General features: G+C 43.1%; 1 protein-coding gene across 3 annotated transcripts in view; it reads left to right on the top strand.

Annotated features, from left to right (window-relative positions):
- LOC140734182 (mastermind-like protein 2) overlaps positions 1-21,896 on the top strand; it is a 135,699-nt gene that overhangs the window by 97,896 nt on the left and 15,907 nt on the right. The window lies entirely within an intron of this gene.

Genomic DNA, 21,896 nt, shown 5'->3' with positions numbered 1-21,896 from the left:
TTTTCTCTTTGGAGCAAAGGAAGATGAGAGCTGGCTTGATGGAGGTGTACAAGATGATAAGAGGCACAGATTGAATGGATAGCTAAGACATTATTCAGAGCTCATACCAGGAGGCCTAATTTTAAATTGGAGAAAAGTATGGGGGGGGGGGGAAATATCAGAAGTAAGCTGTTTTCACGGAGAGTGGCAGGTGCATGGAGCACCCTACCAGGGGTTAGTGGTAGAGGCAGATACATTTAGGGGTATTTAAGAAACTTTAGATAGGCACATGGGTGACAGAAAAATGGAGAGCTCTGTAGGAGGAAAGGGTTAGATCGATCTTAGAGTAAGTTAAAAGGTTGGCACAGCATTGTGAAGTTACAAATTTCATGACAATGCCAGTGATATTAAACCTGATTTTGATTCTGACATTATGGGTTGAAGATCCTGTACTATGCTGCAGTGTTTTTAATGTTCTATGAATTTGAAATTCTCTTATAGGGGCAAATGGGCATTTATGATTTCAGTAGAGATTGCAGTCAAAACAAATTGGGAGAGAAAAATAGCATTACAGTGGTATGTTTAGAGTATTCTTCAGTGTGAGTACATGATCCATCTTGCCTTCTTTGGAGATGCCCAACATCAAAGGATCTGTCTTCAGCCAAGTCGACTCACACTGTGATATCCAGCAATGACAGCCAAGACAATATATGCAAAGGCTGTGGAACCCAGTAACATCTAGGGTTTTGTACTGTAGACCTGCGCTCAGAGCTAACCATGGTTTTCCAGTACAGCTACAACACTGGCATCTACCCAGCAGTATGGGAAAATTGCCAGGGGTACTCTGTTCACAAAAAGCAGGACAAATCCAATCAGGCTAATTTAATCAGATCATTCTCAGCACAGTGATAGAAGGTGTTCTCCATTCTGTGATTGTGGTATTCATACCTCACAGAAACAGGCCCTTCGGCCCAATTCATCCATACTGACTGTGAGCTAGTCCCACCTGCTCATCTTTGGCCCTCGTCATAATCTCTCTATCCATGTCCTTATTGAGATGACTTTTAAACATTGCTATTGTGCCTGCCTTAACTACTATTACTGGCCGCCCATTCCAACTTTGCACCACTCTGTGCGAAGATGCTGCCCCTGATGCCCTTTCTTGTCTGTGATCTTAAACCTTTGCACTCTTGTTTTTAGCATCTCCTCCCTGAGAAAAAGACTGCGCTTTCACCCTGTCTGTGTTCCTCGTGATCTTGTACATCTCACTCAGGTCACCTCTCACTCTCCTTCAATCCAGCGAATTAAAAAAAAGATTTTCTTTTAAAATATAAGCTTTGTTTGTCCCAACTGCATTGAAACATACAGTGAAATGTGTTGTCTGGCATCTATCCTTCGCTATCCCTTAACCTTTCTGGCTGAACTGAAGTCTAACTATCCAAGTCTTAAAAGCTTCATATCCCAGTATGTCAAAAATACAACAGGTTCTGCAGATGCTGGAAATTTAGAGTAACACACACTGGGGTACCACAGTAGCATAGTGGTTAGCGTGATGCTATTACAGCTTAGAGCGTTCTGGAGTTCAGAGTTCAATCTGAATGTATGTAAGGAGTTTGTACGTTGGTACAGGAGGAACCTAATAAAGTTGTCACTGAGTTTACTAAGATGATTATATAAAAATACAAGCAAGCATAGGAAAATTAAACTACGAAAAATAACAATTCTACACCCCAAGTCTAAAGTCTCTGGAGTCATTTCGATAGGTCTATTCTGCACCTTCACCAAGGCTTCACATCTTTCCAAAGGGACGGTGTCCAGAAAGGGACACAGTGCTTCAGTCTGGCTCACATAGACTTTTATAAAGTTAAATCTTCTATAGCTAAGGAAATGTAAGCCAAGGTTAAGCAACCTGGCCTCATGACTGAATCCTTCTGGACAATCACCAAAGCTATCCATCCTTTCTGAAATGTTGAACACACGATGCCCAATGAGATCAGTCCAAGCCTCTTTGGAACTTGAGTATCCAGTGGTGATTCAGGTTCTTTGAGGTGAAGCTCACTGCATGCATTAGCTCTCCTGATTGATTTTTGGAATCATCTACTCATTCTGAATGATTTGTGTACTTGGGACTGAAGATCTCTTTGTTCCATTAAGGTCCCTGGTTTCTCACCATTTAGAAAGTGCTTCTATTTATCTTTCTAGTATCCAAAGTGATTGACCTCGTACCACATTAAGCACTATATACCATAGTCTGCCCAGTCATTTAATCTGCCTGTGTCTAGGAGAGCAATTGGCAACAAGAACCCTAACTGATTCTCCATCCTTTTGGTGCTTTGCCCAAAGAAATTAAAGGAGTTGCATTGACATTTTATTGGTAAACAGCCAACATCATAGACCAGAGCATCTCTCACAGAATACTGGAGGAACTTAGCAGGTCAGGCAGCATCTATGGAGAGGAATAAAGAGTTGACAAATCAGGCTGAGACCCTTTATCAGGACTAGAAAGGAAGGAGTGTAATAAGAGGTGGGGGGGGGGAGAGAAGGAGTAGGAGGTGGCAAGTTTTGGTGAGACCAGGTGGGAGGGAAGGTGGGTGGGTGGGTGAAGAAGGGGAAATGAAGCTGGGGGTTGAGAGGCAGACGAGGTAAAAGACTGAAGAAGAAGGAATCTGATAGGAGAAGAAGGTGGACCATGGGAGAAAGGGAAGGAGGAGGGGCATCAGTGGGAGGTGATGGGCAAGTGAGGAAAAAAGAGGAGGTGAGAGGGGAGCCAGAATGGGGAATAGAAAAAAGAGAGCAAGGGAGCGGGGAGAAATTATTTGACGTTTATGCCATCAGGTTAGAGGCTACCCAGATGGAATATGAGCTGTTGCTCTTCCAACCTGAGAATGGCCTCATCACGACAGCAGAGGAGGCCATAGACTGACATGACCGAATGAGAAATAGAATTTAAATGGGTAGCCACGGGAAATCTCACCTTTTTAAAGTATAGCGTCCCAGGTCCTTCTCCCTACGTCTTCATATAATACTAATTCTCATTTGATGAAGGGTCATGGATGAACATTAATCCTGTTTCTCTGTTAGATGCTGCCTGGCCTGCTGAGAATTGGCAGCATTTTCTGTTCTGTTCCAGATTTCCAGCATGTGTAACATACAGCTAATGTAACGCATGCCTGATTGTTTAACTCTGCGAAGAAAGGAAGCGTTCGTGTGCAGTGGATCCAAAACACAATCAAGTAGCGTGTTGTTTCATTATCAGTCTTCTATTGTTTGAAATATAATTCTCACGTTGTACTTTTGCCTTCAGTAAAAGTCGCACTTTATATTAGAAATCATCTTTAGAGTGTCAAACGAGCTGCCAGTACAAGTGTTGCATGCAAACCACAATTACAACATTTAAGAGAAGTTTGAGTATCTGTACTGATGGTAGGGGGATGGAGGGCTATGGGAGTAGGCACTTTAAATGGTTTTTGCCTGGATTAGATGGGCCAAAGGGTCTGTTTCTGTGCTATACTTTTCCATGACTCTACGACTCTAAAAGTTTGAAAATATTTTCATTTGGAGAAGAATCGGTTGAAATTAGACTGTAAGATATAGGAGCAGGAGTAGGCCATTTGGCCCATCTAGTCTGCTCTGCCATTCAATCATGGCTGATCCAATTCTTCCAGTCATCCCCACTCCCCTGCTTTCACCCCATACCCTTTGATGCCCTGGCTAATCAAGAACCTATCTATCTCTGCCTTAAGTACACCCAATGACTTGGCCTCCACAGCTGCTCGTGGCAACAAATTCCACAGATATACCACCTCTGACTAAAGTAATTTCTCCACATCTCAGTTCTAAAAGGACATCCTTCAATGCTGAAGTTGTGCCCTCTTGTCCTAGACTCCCCTACCATGGGAAATAACTTTGCCATATCTAATCTGTTCAGACCTTTTAACATTCTGAATGTTTCTATGAGATCCCCTCTCATTCTCCTGAACTTCAGAGTATACAGCCCAATAGCTGCCAGACGTTCCTCATACGGTAACCCTTTCATTTCTGGAATCATTCTTGTGAATCTTCTCTGAACGCTCTCCAATGTCAGTATATCCTTTCTGAAATAAGGAGCCCAAAACTGCACACAATACTCCAAGTGTGGTCTCACGAGTGCCTTATAGAGCCTCTACATCACTCCCTGCTTTTATATTCTATACCTCTTGAAATGAATGCCAACATTGCATTTGCCATCTTCACCACCGACTCAACCTGGAGGTTAACTTTTAAGGTATCTTACACAAAGACTCCCAAGTCCCTTTGCATCTCTGCATTTTGAATTCCCTCCCCAAATAAATAATGGTCTGCCCATTTATTTCTTCCACCAAAGTGCATGACCATACACTTCCCAACATTGTATTTCATTTGCCACTTCTTTGCCTATTCCATTAAACTATCTTAAGTTTCTCTGCAGGCTCTCTGCTTCCTCAACACTAACCGCTCCTCCACCAATCTTTGTATCATCGGCTATAATGCTGGAATCAACAATCATATCTTTTTAAATCTTAGAAAAGGGGAGGGCTATGTAGGAGGGAAGGGTTAGATTGATCTTAGAGTATGTTAAAAGGTCGGCACAACATTTTGGGCCAAAGGGCCTGTGCTGTGCTGTTCCGTATCATTCAATGTTCTATGTTCAAGGATGAAAAACCATATTCTACTAGATGATGTTTCTGTCTCCTAAGGGCTGTAACGATCATCGCAACACTTTACAGCACGAGCTGTAAGATCGGGGTTTGACTCCCGCCACTGTCTGAAATGAATTTGTACATTCTCCCTTTAGCCACGTGGATTTCCTCCGGGTGCACTGGTTTCCTCCCACAATCCAAAGACGTAGGGTTAGTGAGTTGTGGGCATGTTAATATTGGTGGCAGAAGCGTAGCGACACTTGCGGGCTGCCCCAGCACAATTTGACACAAACAGCACATTTCACTGTATGATAACGATGTACAAGTAAAGCTAATCTTTAAAATCAATAGACATGTTCTTACCAGGTGCTGTGTTGTCCGCAGCAATTCACAAGAGTGATCTGGTATGGACGAATTTATACTCGATCAAAATAAAAGGAGTACTTTGGCTCCACTCCCTTGTCTGCAGTGTGTTGATATCATAAACATCAATTTGGCTTTGAAACAACACAGCAATAAAATGTTACGACATTAAGTTCAAAGCAATTCATTTTGATTTTGAACAGTGTGATCTTGTCCTCACTCCTTTGTGGTGTTAGAGCTTTGTAGAAAGCAGCGCAGAGAAATTCTGGCTCCAAATGAAATACTGAGCTCCTCTTGCTACAGGGAGAGCCAGTTGTATTCAATGATACCCACTTTTTTTTAACAGCTGCACGGACCAACCATTGCCCTTAGCAGCAGATTTTTACATGGCCTATGTATGAACATTACATGAAAGAAAATCCCACCTGCGCGGCAACAAAGGCTACGTGCACAAGAGCATTTCAGTTACCGTGCGGCTGTGTGCCTGTGCAGCTTAGAGGGAACATTGGTTGTATTCAATGCAAACTTCAGTTCTATGGGCAAGTGTAGGCTTGGATAAGAAGCAAACCAGTGGATAGAAGACATTTAGACACAGGAGCAAAATTAGATCATATGGCCCATTGGGTCTGCTCCATCATTCCATCATGACTGATTTCCTACTTTACCCCATTCTCCTGCCTTCTCCCTGTAACTTTTGACACCCTCAATAGTCAGGAACCTGTCAGCCACCACTTTAAATACTCAATAATTTGGCCTGCACAGCATACGTGGCAATGAATTCCACAGATTCACCACCCTCCGGCTAAAGAAATTCCTCCTCATCTCTATACTGAGGGGACGTCCCTCTATTCTGAGGCTGTGCCCTCTTGTCCTATACTCTCCACTATTGGAAACATCATCCACTCTCTCCAGACCTTTCAATATTCGATAGGTTTGTTGGCACACGATAGGCAACATGTGCAGACAATGGACTAGGGAATACAATAGACTGGGTAATGCGGAAGGAAACAGAGGAAGGGGAAGTCTGTGTGGAAGGTGGATGAATGGGATTAAAAAAAGTCTAATGTATCTCTGCTGCACCTTTTCAATGTGGGGGATTATAGACAGTTACAGTGTGGGCCAGTCCATTGACATCGACTCAGTGGTGGTATGCAATAAAATTGGAAAGAGAATGCCAGCCTAGTCATTTACAGGTTCTTGGGAGATGAATATCTTATCTACACCTTCCGAATGAAACCTTGGTCAGTTGTTCCCTGTTCCCACACCTGTTGCCTCTCTCCGAGATAAGGTACAGAATGGCAGCGTTGAATTTGTGTGTCTTCTCCAATATATTTTCTGAGGCTCTCATCCGTTCCACTCACCAGAACGGCTTAGAGCAAAGGAGACTGTGGTTTTTCCAAGCCAGAGAACGAGGGACCGTGACTCTAAGAAACCCATCCCTGTGATCAGCCTTGCCGGCATCTGAAAGAATCGTTGATGAAAACAAAAAATGAAGTGATGGTGTGTCGAATAAGCTGCCAGGGGTGGTGTTAGAGGCAGACACATTATGGGCAGTTAAGAAACTCTTGGCCAGGCACATGAATGATAGAAAAATGGAGGGCAATGTGGGAGGGAAAGGTTAGGTTGATCTTAAGATAGGTTAAAAGGTCAGCACATCACAGTGGGCCAGAGGACCTGTACTGAGCTGTAATATTCTATGTTACAGAATAAATACAGATAAAATACAAGCAGAATGGAATAGGCTGAGAAAAAGGAATTATTTGGAAATAACACAATGCAACAATCCAGTTCATTCCCACGAGTAAATGTGATTACATGGGCAAAAAGGATGTTCTCTATAGAAGCTGTTAACCTGTTGAGTATTTCCAGCACCTGTATTTATTTCAAAGATCTAGTTTGAATATATTCTACTTCCCTATTAGTTGAATGCCGTGACAATATTGGAGATGTTGAGTAATCACAATAACCCACCTCCAGATATTTAAAGGCCAAGATAGATTGGACGTGGTGAGGATGGTTCCAGTAGTGGGAGAGTGTAGGACTAGAGGGCAGGGCCAAGCCAATTAATAACATCTCCTTATGATTAGTTTTCAGGTTACAGACTGAAGAAAATGTATTCACTGATCAGGGCTCGGTGACAGTGGTTTAATAGAAGGATGCTGCTTTAGAACAGAAATGCGGAGGAACTTGTTTAGCTGGAATCTGTGGAATTCATTGCCACCGACAGCTCTGGAGGCCAAGTCATTGAGTATGTTCAAAGTGGAGGTTAATATGTTCTTGATTAGTAAGGGTACCAGAGGAAACCTAAGTGGTTACATATGCAAATTTTACAAGGACTGTACCTGGAGTCAGGACCTAACTTAAGTGTCCAGAGCTGTAGAAGAGAAGCACTAATTGCTGTGCCCTCTAAGCTTAAACTCTACATAAAAGCTTTACTGGAACAAATAAATAACTTTTCTGCCTTCCTTCTCGTCATACCTTCTGGAATGATATGATGGTTAGGCAGATGTCACTAAAAATGCAGAGGTTATTGTTGAGGGTTGGGGTTTTTGAGGAGCAGAGAGTATCTGTCACTAAGCCTGAACAGATTTTCTCAATTACTTTACTCATGAGAAGGAAACAGTGTAATCCTCATCCAGGAACTTCTGTGAGATGATGACATCATCTCCATTTCAAAAACAGCTCCATTACAAAAACTGCAGACTGATATTTTGAACCTTTTTCAAGGGACACAAAAGTATACAAAATTGGGTAACGGGGTGGAGATACGTCTCTATCAAAGGAGACTCCTTCCCTCCGCTAGCTTGCAGGTCACCCTTGGGGAAAGTGTAACACATGCTTAGCCTCCCCCCACCATTCAGGGTCACGTGAAGCCACGGGAGCAGGCGGTGGATGGTTGAATGAGCAGCCGGTGCAGATCACAAGTCCTGGTTATGTGACCACTGACGCCAGTCAGACACTCTCTGAAGAGTATTGACGATGGCTGGGGCCACTCGTCTTGTAAAGACACTGCCCAGAAGAAGGCAATGGCAAACCACTTCTGGAAAAAAAAGTTGTCAAGAACAATCGTGGTTACCATCATGACCTACGTCATACGACGTGGCACATCATGATGATGATGACAAAATTACGAGTGGCATAGATAGGGTTAATGCAAGCAGGCTTTTTCCACTGAAGTTGGGTGAGACTAGAGTTAGAGGTCATAGGCCAAGAGTGAAAGATAAAATGTTTACGGGGAACCTGAGGGGGAACTTCTTCACTCAGAGTGTGGTGCAAGTGTGGAATGAGTTGCCAGCAGATGTGGAAGATGTGGGTTTGACTGTAAAAAGAAGCTTGAATAAGTACATGGATAGGATGTGTATGGAGGGCGATGGCCCAGGTGTGGGAACAAGCAGAAGAACAGTTCAGCATGGACAAGTTGGGCCAAAGGGCCTGTTTCTGTGCTAAAATGCTCTATGACCATATAGCGATTTTGAATGGCCAGATTTATGGGTTTCAAAGCATTTTTTTTCAATAACATCTCTTTATGGCTAGTTTTCAGCTTGCAGAGTGAAGAAAGTACATTCACTAATCAGAGCTCGGTGACAGTGGTTTAAGAATTAGAAAGCAAATTCAAAGGAATGCAAAATATGATTTTTTTTTAAAAGTACTTGCTTAACTGAAGATAATCACTATCCAATTCTCCTTGGGAAAATATACGTACAAAGGTCATAATAACTTCTTGAGACAAAGATTATTTATTTATGCAGAGAGTAAGGAGAATATAGGATAACTTAAACAATGTGGCAGGTGCTCTTGAGAGAGAGAGAGAGAGAGAGAGAGAGTGATTTAAAAAATAGCAGCTGACAGGGTGACATGAAGACAGGGGGAAGCTCATATGGATCGTAAGTACTGGAATAGACCATCTGGGGGACGAGGCCTGTTGGCCTGTATTTATCATCCACTCCTCAGTGGCTCTTCCGAAGGGAGTGGGGAGCCCCCTCTTACCATTGCAGCCTTCCAGGGTAAGAGCCCCCTCTTACCATTGCAGAGCCAGTGACGATGAAGGACCAGTGATGTATTCCCAGCTCAGGGTGCGTGCAGCTTGGAGGGAAAGCTACCTGTGGTGGTGTGCCTTTATACCTGCAGATTTGGTCATAGAGTAATAGAGCCAGAATGTGTGGCAACCCTTGCGGGCTGTCCCCAGCACATCCTTAGGTTGTGTTGGTCATTAGCGCAAATGATGTATTTCACTAATGTTTTGATGTAGATCGGAATCTAAGCCATATGGCACAGGTACAGGCCCTTCGGCCCAACAATTCCATGCTCACCATGGTGCCCACCCAGCTAGTCCCAATTTCCTGCATTCAGCCCATCTCTCCTTGAGCCTATCTGTGCTTCTTAAATGATACCATTGTACTACCTGCCTTAACCACTTCCTCTGGCAAATTGTTCCATATACTCACCTCCCTCTGCATGAAGAAGTTGGCCAATCTACTGTAATCATGTTTCCTGGGGCTACAGGAGATAGTTTCCCTGCTTCTTTTTAGTTCTATGAACTTAAGGCGTGCACCCAACAAGGGGCTTCATCTCAAACAGTGCGATGCTCCCTCATACTACACTGAAATGCCAGCCTTAGAGCATTACAGCACAGAATCAGGCCCTTCAGCCCATCTAGTCCATACCAAACTATTATTCTGCTTAGTCCCATCAACCTGCACCTGGACCATAGCCTGCCATACCCCTTCCATCCATGTACTTGTCCAAACTTAATTTTAAATATTCAAATTGAAACCGCATGCACTACTTCCACTGGCAGCTCGTTCCACTCTATCACTACTTTCTGAGTGAAGAAGTTCCCCCTAAATAGTTCACCTTTCACCCTTAACCTATGAACTCCAGTTATAGTCTCACCTAATCCCAGTGGAAATAGCCTCTTCAGAGAGGCACTTGAACTCCAGAACTTCTGCCTCAGAGATGAAAAAGCTAGTCACATCATCACTGATGAAACTAGCATGCAGTGTGCATGTTTCCTCTCCTCTTCCCTTCATTTCCTTGGCTTCCTGAATCACTAGATGTTCTATGTCTTAGAACAACTACTGAGGCTTTCTAAGGCATTGGTCAAGTCAGACTGCACTTGAAATATTGTGAGCAGTTTTGGGCCTCTTATGAAAGAAAGGATGTGCTGGTATTGGGGAGGGTCCAGAGGAGGTTCATGAGAATGATCCCAAGAATGGAAGGGTTAACATATGATGAGTGTTGACAGTCCTGAGCCTGTACTTCCTGTAAGGGTCTCAGCTCGGATCATCGACTCTTTTCCATAGATGTTGCCTGACCTGCTAAATTCCTCCAGCATTTTGTGTGTCTTACTGTACTCACTGAAGTTCAGAAGATGGATCTCGGTGAAACCTTTTGAATATTGAAAGGCCCAGATAGAATGGATATAGAGAGGTTATTTCCTATAGTGGGGAGTCTAGGACCAGAAGGCACAGCTTCAGAATAGAAGGACATCCTTTAAAGCAGAAATTAAGAGGAATTTCTTTAGCCAGAGGTTGGCGAATCTGTGGAATTAATTGCAATGGACGGCTGTGGAGGCCAAGTCATTGAGATTATTTAAAACAGAGGTTGAGAGGTGTTTGATTAGTAAGGACATCAAAGGTTATGGGGAGAAGGCAGGAGAATGGGACTGAGAGGGAAAATAAATCGGATTTGATAGAATAGTGGAGCAGACTCAATGGCCAAGTGGTTTAATTCTGCTCTCATGTCGTATGGTTTTGGCAATCAGAGTTAGGTTACCCAAGTAGAATGTTTCACTGTTGCAGACACAAATGGATCTGATTATATCTGGTTAAGTCAAAATTGCTCCAGATTTATACATTTTTGTTAAATGTTTTTCTACGTATAGAAAAAGCTGTGTTTCAATTGTGCATGCTTGTATCCATAGGTTCCTATATGAATATACATAAATACAGTGAAAGTTGAACTGTGCTACTTTGATTCTGATATTGTTAATTGGCATAAATACTCAAGGCGTTAGAACCAGTAGAATATACAATATGTGAATAAAGCATTCATTTTAGTGACAGCTGAATATTTTTGATGTTATTTAGTTATAAATAAATCTAGCCATGGGCACTAGAAGCAAAGTGGAAGGTGAAGTGTTCTACATTAAAGGGTAGACAAGGTTAAAAGGAAGCAAATGCCAAAAAGATGTTCAGTTATTGTAAAGTTCTTTATAAAAAATCTGAAAGTTTCCATGACTTTTGCCTCAAGGGGTTCACACAGCTTTACCCAGTGTCAAGGACTTAAAGTGTAAAGATTCAGTGATTTCAGTAGCAAAATCTTGCTCAGGAGGATCTATGTACAGCATCAGAATCAGCTTTATCATCACTGACATATGCCATGAAATGTGTTGTTTTACAGCAGCACTGCAGCACAATACATGAAAAGCTTTTAATGACAATAAGAAAAATATACATATATTTAATGTTCTTAGATCTAGAATTAAATAAGTAATGTAAAAAGAGAGCAAAAAAAAAAGTGAGGTGGTTCATTGTCTGTTTAGAAACCTGATGGCGGAGGGAAAGAATTAGAATTGGAATCAGGTTTAATGTCGCTGGAATAGGTTGTGAAATTTGTTGTTATACGGTAGCAGAATGTTACAATACATAATACTGAAAACTATGCATTACAGTAAGAATATATATATATATTCAAAGTTAAATTATAAATAAGTCGTGCAAAAAGAGAAAACAAAGGAGCTGTTCTAAAACATTGAGTGTGAGTCTTCAGGCTCCTGTACCTCCTTCCTGATGAGAAGAGGGAATATCCTGGGTGAGGAGGGTCATTAATGATGGGTACCACTCATGGGCATCGCTCTTTGAAGATGTGTTCGATGCTGAAGAGGTCAGTGTCCATGATAGAGCATGCAGCTTTTTCCAATCCTGTGCAGTGGTTTCTCCATGCCAGACAGTGATGCAGCCAGTTCGAGTGCTCTCCACGGTACATCTGTAGACATTTGCGAGTCTTTGGTGACATCTAATTTCCCATTGCCTGTACAAACTCCCAGTCCAGGCAAATAATACAATTGTTCCTGCACTATTCTCAAAAGATATAGTGCCCTTCTCCAACCTCCTTTAGACTTCTTGTTCCACTTGTTCACAGGCATTAAGCCTAAGATCCCGACGCCTGATCTTTTATACACACGCCCTGGTCTTTCCAAAATAAAATCTTCCAGATAATTTTCCTTCCAGCAGTAACCCCTCACAAAACCACCTCCATTCCTGGAGAAATGATAATAATCTGAAGCCAATCACATAAACCTAATGAGTGGGATAAGGTAATTATTATTAATGATTAAAGCAGATTTAATTGACTACTGCTAGTTAGAGATTTTTTGTTTTTGCTCAGTGTCTAATTTTTAGGTAACAAGTTGGATCTCCTACCTCTCTTGATTTCTCACTGTGCGCAAAAAAAATATTATTTACTGTACTTGGGTGAACCATCGCGCTGCTAGTTAAAAAAAATATGCTCTGTTTGCAGTTTCTGCGTGTCAGAATATCGAGGTGCTTGCTAGTCTATGCTAATAACGACTGGGGCCTTGTTTTCTGACCCATAGCTAATATTCTGCAAGTCACATGAATCTGTAGAAGATTCCCCAGTTTAAAAAGATGCTAAGCCATTTTTAAAAAAATAATCCAGTAATAAATACAAACACTTTTTATACTGTATATTTTCTTTAAACCATAGCCTGTTGGTTTGAAAGAAAAGCACTATTGATCAGACACAACTGGATTCAATGTAAGTAGGTGACTAGATTGCTCTGGGTTTGCTGAAGGGGGGGTGTGGGTGAATGGATGGATGGAAATATCTTGAGAGTGCTGAGGCATGTTGGGATTCGCCTGGCGTGGACAAAGCAGCATTTTGTTTTCCTTCCCGCAGCGACCTTGCTTTTCAAGGACAAACCGAAGGCTTGATGAAATGAGGCTACAGATGGCTACCTATCACGCCAGCGAGCAGTAATAAAACGCGGGCTTTTGGAGAAAATTGAGTAGCGGATCAGAGAGGGTTTTTTAAAAAAAAAGTCAAAATAAAATATGGGCGCCGGGGAAAGAAGTGAAAGGTTAATTAAACGGCCTCCTGTGCGTTGTGTGAGTCTCACCGCCGCGGCACTGATATTGTTTTAAGCTTGTTCTTCCCGTAGTGGGAGAGCTGAATAGTTGACAAGAGTCGAGTATAACTTCTGTAGCACAGATGGGGTCTGAGTGATCGGAAAACCCACTCAAAATTCGGGCAGCCACCGAGTAACAAGAGATGGCCTCTTTATAATTCTTGAATGTGGAAGTTGCAGATAAATGTTTCTTTTATTTCTGAAGTGACTTCTTATTAAATCAAATCAACCCATTTCGAAGTCCCACTAATGACCCGTCTTCGCCTTTTCCACTTTAAAGGGACATTTATCTAAAGACTGGAGGTTCATAAAAATGTCTTGGAAATGCTTCGCCCTCTCTCTCTTGGGAGAGGATTTCATGCTGAAAGGCATTATGTACAAGTAACGTGTTCCACTGCAATTTACATCACCGTCTGCAATTGCAACTGGCTTTGCCTGTTGCTTTATTTTCAAACTGAACAGCCGAATATGTGGGCTTTTAAGCAACGCCGTCTATTTCTAGAAAAAAAGGCGTCTCTGAAAATCCATTTTTAAAGAAATTGTTTCCCTCTCTTTTCCTTAAAAAACATGGAAGTGAGTCTCAGACACACACACACACACACACACACACACACCCACCCACCCCCTATGGAAATAAATGAACAGTCAACGTTTCGGGCCGAGACTGAAAAGCCGACTGTTCATTCCTCTCCATAGACGCTGCCTGACCTGCCGAGTTCCTCCGGCATTGTGTGTGTGTTGCTCCGGTTTTCCAGCATCTGCAAAATCTCTTGTGTTCAAAATATAGAAGTGAGGTGGCGGAACATAACTTTTGGGGTATTTGACACAGAATCTGGAATTGTTAGGCTGTGTGGATTATCACTCTTGAGTGGGTTAGAGGTGCGGGGACGGTGAGCACTGACCTAGTATTCAGAGTCTGCAGACTCGATTTGATATGTTCGCTTCTGTTTTTCTAACAATTTAATGCCAACTAGTATGAAGCCTTCACGTTGTTAAGAGGGAGAGGTCAGAGAGTAAGCGGCGCTCCCCCGTCAAAACGTGCCGCTAGGAAGCAGCAGAGCGGTTTGCCTGCACACACGCCTCTGCCGGTGGCTGTGCTGGCGAAGCTGACTGCGTGCCGAGTGTGTATTCCTTCCAGCTCGTTTGTTGCAGCTTCCATCGATAAACTTGTCAGGCAGGTGTGGCTTCAGGAGTAATTGATTCCCTTCAAAGTGCGGCGCGGCTTTGTTATACAAGTGTGTACTTATCAATGCCACAGGGGCAGAGCGGCAGAATGCACTTAAAAGGGCTCAGTCGGTACGCGGTGCCAACGGATCAGTTACTGCTATCAAAAAAAAAGCTTTTTTGGTGTGTGATGGACAACTCTCGTGACATGTACAGTAATTTGAGATTTGATCGTTCTTTGTGCAAATGCACTTCAAAAGGGGCTCGTGTGAAAACAAACTGAGCCTATCTTGAATTTACATTTAGATGCATTGCAATGCCAGGGTTGCCTGTATCCGGGCTGTAACTCATTAAACACTGCCATGTTTTTGTCTCACAGTTACAGACATTATTCACAGCAACTGCTGCCTTCCAGTACCAAAGCCTGAAATGGAATATAGTACTGGGTAGGCACGATAGCGTAACGTTTCACAGTGCCAGCGAGACGGGTTCAATTCCCGCCGCTGCCTGTGGAAAGAGATTGGACGCTCTTACATGACCACACCCATGGACTCACTTTCAAGGACTCTTCATCTGTTCTTGATACTTACCGCTTTTTTTTTTAAATTATGATTTCTCTCTTTCTGTATTTGCAGTTTGTCTTTTACACACTGGTTGAACGTCCAAATTGACGTGGTCTTTCATTGATTCTGATATGGTTATTACTCTATTATGGATTTATTGAGTAGGCCCATAGGAAAATGGATCTTGGCATTGTATATGGTGACACGTGTAATAAATTTACTTTAACCTTTGGCTACGTGACCCCCCCCCCCTTCCAGATGCTCCACTTTCTTCCCATATTACATGAACACTCACTGGTTGGCAGGTTAATTGGTCAAAGAAGTCTAATTCAGTGGCGTAGTCTCATTGCGCCGGAAGGGCCTGTACCATGCTGTGTCTCTAAATAAATAATATACTTAAATCGTTGATAGGATCTCCTGTACCTTCATATTCTTCAATATTGAGTTAATGAAGAGTAATGCTTCCTGCTTCAGTCTTATCTCACAAAATCTTGCTGAATTCATGAACATCATCATCCCATATCTACCCTCTCCACAGCTTCACTCCCTCCCCAGCAGACAGACACACACAAGTTCACCCACTCCACACTTTTGCTCCCTCCCTAGCAGACACACAGAGATGTATACACACACACACACACACACTCACACACACACACACACACAGACACACACAGACACACACACACAGACACACACACACAGACACACACACACACACACACACACTCTCACACACACACACACACACACAGACACACAGACACACAGACACACAGACACACACACACACACACACACACACACACACACACACACACACACACACACACACGTTTGAAGTAAATTTATTATCAATACTATACGACCCCGAGATTCATTTTCTTGTGGGCATTTACCAAAGAACAACGAAACAAAATAGAATCAATAAAAAATTAGACACAAAGTGTGACAAGTAACCAATGTGAAAACGAAGACAAAATTCTGGAAATACAAAAAAAGTAAGTAAATAAATAACGCTGAGGACGTGAGTTGTGAAAGTGAGTCTGTAGGTTCAGTGATCAGTTCAGTAATGTGTTCTTGACAATCACCTGCCTTTGTAATTTACGCAAAAAAAAAATCCAGTCACCTATTTATAATCCAAAAAAACTGACTTAAATACCTCTGTCAGAACACTGGACATGGGTATTTTTACATAGGAGAAGAGTTGAGTCAAGTCATTTGGGAAGATTGGGTATCTCTCTGCTTGTTTGTGCCTCGTTGCAGAAATTGCCAACTATGATCTTACTTAAGTGGAATTGAATGCAGCATTTCTGGCTACAGCCAATGTCCTATTTACCTTGCTACTAAAGCCACTCAGTGCAGGCTGTTTAATGATTACATTGTTGCAAAGCTTCCTTTTTAGATAAAGCCAACTCACTGATGCTCAGGCAAATGTTTACACTGTGCCCACACCATTGGCAAACTGTGCATTGAGGGGTTCATTGGTGCTTTCACTCTAAGCCTTGAACTTCTAGCCAGTTCAGTTCGCCTTGGTGAGCACGGTGCCCCACACTCACTGCGGGTTAGCGCATTTCTGATTTCTTCGGTGGGGGTTAGATCGGATGCCTACCTGCTGTGGAACCTCCAGTCACTTTCCTTGTCTTGACAGGCGAGGTTTAGCAATGTGGGATTCGGCACTTCTGCCTGGGAAAGATTAGAATGTTTCTGTCAAATGTTGTTGCAGTCTCAATTTTGGGTGACAACTGTGACCTGAGCAATTAAAAAGTGATTATATTACCTGAGAGACTATTTTTGCATGTTCCATTTCTGTTGCTTTGTAGTGAGATTAGGTTATTGTCTATACACACACACACACACACACACACACACACACACACACACACACACACACACACACACACACACACACACACACACACACACACACACACACACACACACACACACACACACACACACACACACACACACACACACACACACACACACACCCCGAGGGACAGCCTGCTAGGAGAATAGCAGGTGATATGGAAATGGAAGTGGGTGAAGCAGAGCCAGAGGACCAGAGGCCATGGCAGGACAAGCCAGTGCTCGGGATGTACCATCACCAGATGTCAGAGGAGGCTGACAATAGAAAGTGCTACCAACGACTGGAAGTGACAGGGCTGAAGGACAACACATGGCTGCACGAGAACAGTCGCTGAGCACAGGAGCAATAGAAGCAGGAATCTCTCACACCAGACAAGACCCAAGATGCAGACTGTGCAGGGAATCCACAGAAACCATCCAGCACACGGTAACAGGGTGCGAGATGCAGGCAGGGACAGCGCACACTGAATGGCACAACCAAGTTGCAGGAATAGTGTCCAGGAACATCTGTGCCGAGTATGGATTGGACACTCCCCAGTCCAAATGGGAAACGCCCGAGACGGTAGTGGGAATGACCGAGCTAAGATCCTGTGGGACTTCCAAATACAGACTGATAAGCAGGTACTGGCCAAACAACCAGACATAGTAATACTGGACAAGGAATACTGGAGAAAAAAGCAATAGTGATAGATGTGGCAATCCCGAATGACAGTAACATCGGGAAGAAAGAACATGAGAAGCTGGATAAATACCAGGGATTGAAAGAGCAGATAGAAACGTTGTGGAAGATTAAAGCCAGTGTATTCCCAGTGGTGATAGGGGCACTTGGGACTGTGATACCTGGACTGGGAGACTAGCTTCAACAAATCCCGGGAACAACATCTGAGATCTCAGTGCAGAAAAGCACACTACTAGGAACAACAAGGATTCTGCACCAAACCCTCAAGCTCCCAGGCCTCTGAGAGGACCAAGATAGAGGGAAAAGTACACATACACACCACCCATAAGGGGCGAGGGAATGGTCTGAAAGAGTTCAGATGGAATGGCCTGACCAATTCAGGCTGACAGGAGGGTGACATTAACTCAAATAAATGTGTGTGCAGAAGAGTACCTCTGTATGCACAACGTGTTGAACCTGGAAGTGGATGGGCTACAGCAGCTGAAGACCATGAACGTGCACTCAGTGGCCACTTTATTAGGGACAGGAGATAACTCATAAAATGGCCACTGAGTGTATATATGTGTGTTTGCGTATGAATGTGTATGTATATATACATGTACACAAACATGGAAACACAGATATATTTTTTGCTAACACAAGAAAACCTTTCAGGCCAGAGCCATTCAGCAGCACCCTTCAGCTATATTTTTTGCTGTAATTTTATATAACTGTGCTGTACGGCTGCCACAAAACAACAAATTTCACAGCATATGTCGGTGATAATAAACTTGATGCTTAGTCTGTCATTTAGAGAGGTGAAAACCTATTTCAGACCAGTGGTCAACTGACTGAAAGGGGATTTGTTGACTTTTTTATGAAGGAGTGGACATACAGATTCTTTTCCAAGGGTGTCCATACATTTTCTATTTACTTACTTAATAGGGTCTATTTTTTAAACTGGCTGTTTTATTCTCTTCTCCTTTGTTCTAATCCACTCTTTGTCTAAGCACTTCCAACGGTGACCCAGAAAATGCCCAAAGGCTACTCCTGTATCCTGCCATTGTTGATCATCTAAAGCACGTGGTGCAGCAGTCTGCCTTACATCACTGTCAGGTGGTGAGAACCAGTATTCCAGGTGAAAAAATGGTCAATAACACTGGCTCTCTCTCTGACTCCCTCCCCCTCTCTCTTTCTCTCCCTCCCACTTCATCTCTCACTCTTCCTCCCTCTCCCTCCCACTTCATCTCTCTCCCTCTCCCCTTCCTTCCTTCCCTCCCTCCCCTTCTCCCACTCCCTCCCTCATCCTGCCACTCCCTCTCCCTTCCCTCCTTCTCCCTTCTCCCCTCTCTCTTCACTCTCCCTCCCTCTCCCCTTCCTCCATCCCTTTCACCCCCACCCGTCTCCTCTACTCTCTCACACACACACACTTACACACACTCTCTCACACACTCTCTCTCTCTCTCACACACACACACACACACACACACACACACACACACACACACACACACACACACACACACACACACACACACACACACACACACACACACACACACACACACACACACACACACACACACACACACACACACCCTGTCCTATAGAATACTGTATCACCAATCAACAAAGTAACAAGATACAATGTGGTCTGATTTATAGAAACAGGCCTTGTTAATAATTGATTAATTAGGGAATTTAAATATTCTCTTCCCAGTTTCCAATTTCAATGTTGTATTTTAAGCCGTATGAAAAATACGTGAAGTAGTTCCTCTGTCACAGAATGCTGACTTGTGCTCTCCAATCATTGTTCAAGTAATCTATTAGCTTTTCATACAGGAGCTGTTAAATATAGGATATCTCATAATACGAAAAGATTGGTAGGGTCAGTACTGGAAGATTTGAAATAGCTTTTTTTTTTCTTGTTCTTACTTGGTGAGGAAGTTAACTGGGATGTTTCCAGGGAAGGGGATTATTTCATTCCGCAATTATTCCATCTATCTGGCTCTCTAGTCACCCATTAAAATAAGCAGCGCACAAATCAGAAACTGCTTCTAATGGAGCTCTTGCAGAGGGCGGTTTTCATGAGGGATACAGGCTCCCACTAGTGGCGAAGCGCTGTAATAGCCTCGGAATGGGGATTGATGTGAATCCCCATTAGCCGTTGTCTCCTTCGGTACTATTCCCACCCTCCGAGAAAGTGAACAGTAAAATAAAAAGGATTCTTTTTGGCAGTAAGTCTGATTAAATTACTGTAAATCTGGATCTAAATCAAACACAGGAATCAAACTTCAAAGGTTCTCTATTCCACTTTGCTTGTCTGAGATACCAAATCCATGAGAAATTTAATGTACCCTAGAGATATCGTTGAAACTATTCCAAATACATATCTTTTTTTTTTAAAAAAAGCACATGCACACTTTTACATCAGTAGACAGGAGCTATTACATGCGACAGGAAGCCAAAAGGAAGCACTGCTGTTCTAGCACAGTTGCTGAGGTCTAATCTCTACTTGGTACCACCTTCTTGGGCACCTCCTGTGTCTAGTGAAGTGGCCACTGAGTGCATCTTCATGACCTTTTGCTGCTGTAGCCCATCCATTTCACGGTTCAACATGTTGTGCATTCAAAGGTGCTCTTCTGCACACCACTGTTGTAATGTTTGACTTACCGGCTCTTCTCCTTTGACTATTTGGATACAATAGGGTCTTTTAAGGGACTCTTAGATAGGTACGTGGAGCTTAGAAAAATAGGGGCTGTGCAGAAGGGAAATTCTAGGCAGCTTCTAGAGTAGATGACATGGCCGGCACAATATGGGCTGAAGGGCCTGTAATGTGCTGTAGATTTTCTATGTTCTTTCATCAACAAAGTGTTTTTGTCCACGGAACTGCCACTCACTGGTGTATTTTTTTTTAAAAGTTTTTCTTACCATTCTCTGTAAACTCTGGATAATATTGTGCATGATAATCCCAAATCAGCAGTTTCTGAGATACTCAAACCACCCTGTCTGACACCAACAATTATTCCGCTGTCAAAGTCATTTAGATCACATTTCTGCAATATCACCTCGTAGTTTTTGAACTGAGCCCATGACTTATGAAGGCCAACACATCATATGTCTTGAGTTTTGAGGGATCAATGGACCTGGACCTCTGTTCCTCCACACTGTTAATAATCCTGCCCATTAACCCTGTATTCTGACTTCAAGTTCGATCATTCCAAAGTTTATCTCTGCACACTTTTCCTGGCTGAACTCCATCTGCCACTTCTCAGCCCAGCACTGCAGCCTATTAATGTCCTGTTGTAACCTACGACAAACTGCACACTATCCATAATACCACCAGCCATTGAGTTGCTGGAGGAAACTGCCAGACCTCTGCATAGTCAAAGGGAGAACATGAAAACTCCACACAGACAGTACCAGGAGAGAAATGGGGTGACTGTAGTGTGAGGTAGCAGCTCTTGAACTGGATTGCAAGGCTACGTGCAGTGTGGTGAATGGATTGGACCTCCTCTCTATTTGTGCAGGGTTTTGTCTGAGTGTGCATGAGTTTTGTCTCAGCGGACCTAGGTAGTCGCTCCTGTCCTGTAAATTGCCCACTCTGTACTGTGGCTAATACAACTCAGATAAAACGGTTAACCCTACTAATCCGTTGTCATCCTTGCTCCGTGCATCTGTAGCTGGTCTAACTGCAACACCGTGCTGTGTGATTCTATATCCATAACGTGGAGCTTCCCAAGCCCGCTGAAGATGCAGCTTTCCCCTCTATATACGTACTTACTGCCCGTTACGCCACTGGCATTTAGGGCAGCAATGAAGGTCCTCCATCTCTGTCTGTGCTTAGCCAAAACTAATTTTGGTCTTGGTTTTGGCGGTGTTCAGGGCATCCTTCACTGTGCCAGTAGCTTCCTCTCGGCCATGCGGGTCCCAAGTGGAGACTCAGGAATACCGTCGCACACAGATGTAGAAGGATTCTTCATTGCTGATTCTGTAACAGTTTTGTTTGACCAGTCAGCATTGTCTGAACTCCTGAACCTGGAGAACTGGTGGACCACTCTTAGTCTGGTCTCTAACCTTTGACCTGTTCAGCTTGGGACACCCTACCAAGAGCTAAAGCACAAGGCCCTGACTCTAGCCAGCATAGCTCTCTGGGTCTTTGAGGCAGACAAGTCTTCAAAACATGACAAGGTTAAGCTCCTCATGGAGGATCTGTATTAAATCTCACAAAGACATTCATTTGCAGTTTAATTCTATGAATGAGGGTGACCACATTTCACTTGCATCATAATTCACACATAATTAGAGGCTGATAGGTGCTGTTCCAGAAGCCAAAGGCATGTTTAAAATAAAAATTTTCTGATTAATTATGCAAATATGTTGTCTGGTGTATAAAGGAAGTGCTGAAAATACACAACAGACCAGACAGCACCTGTGGGGACGGAAGCATTTTAATATTCCAGGACGATGCTTTCTCAACGGTAGAAGTG

The sequence above is a fragment of the Hemitrygon akajei genome, chromosome 10 (genome assembly GCF_048418815.1).
Source record: "Hemitrygon akajei chromosome 10, sHemAka1.3, whole genome shotgun sequence".
Classification (NCBI taxonomy): Eukaryota; Metazoa; Chordata; class Chondrichthyes; order Myliobatiformes; family Dasyatidae; genus Hemitrygon; species Hemitrygon akajei.
This window is presented reverse-complemented; position numbering and strand designations above follow the sequence as displayed.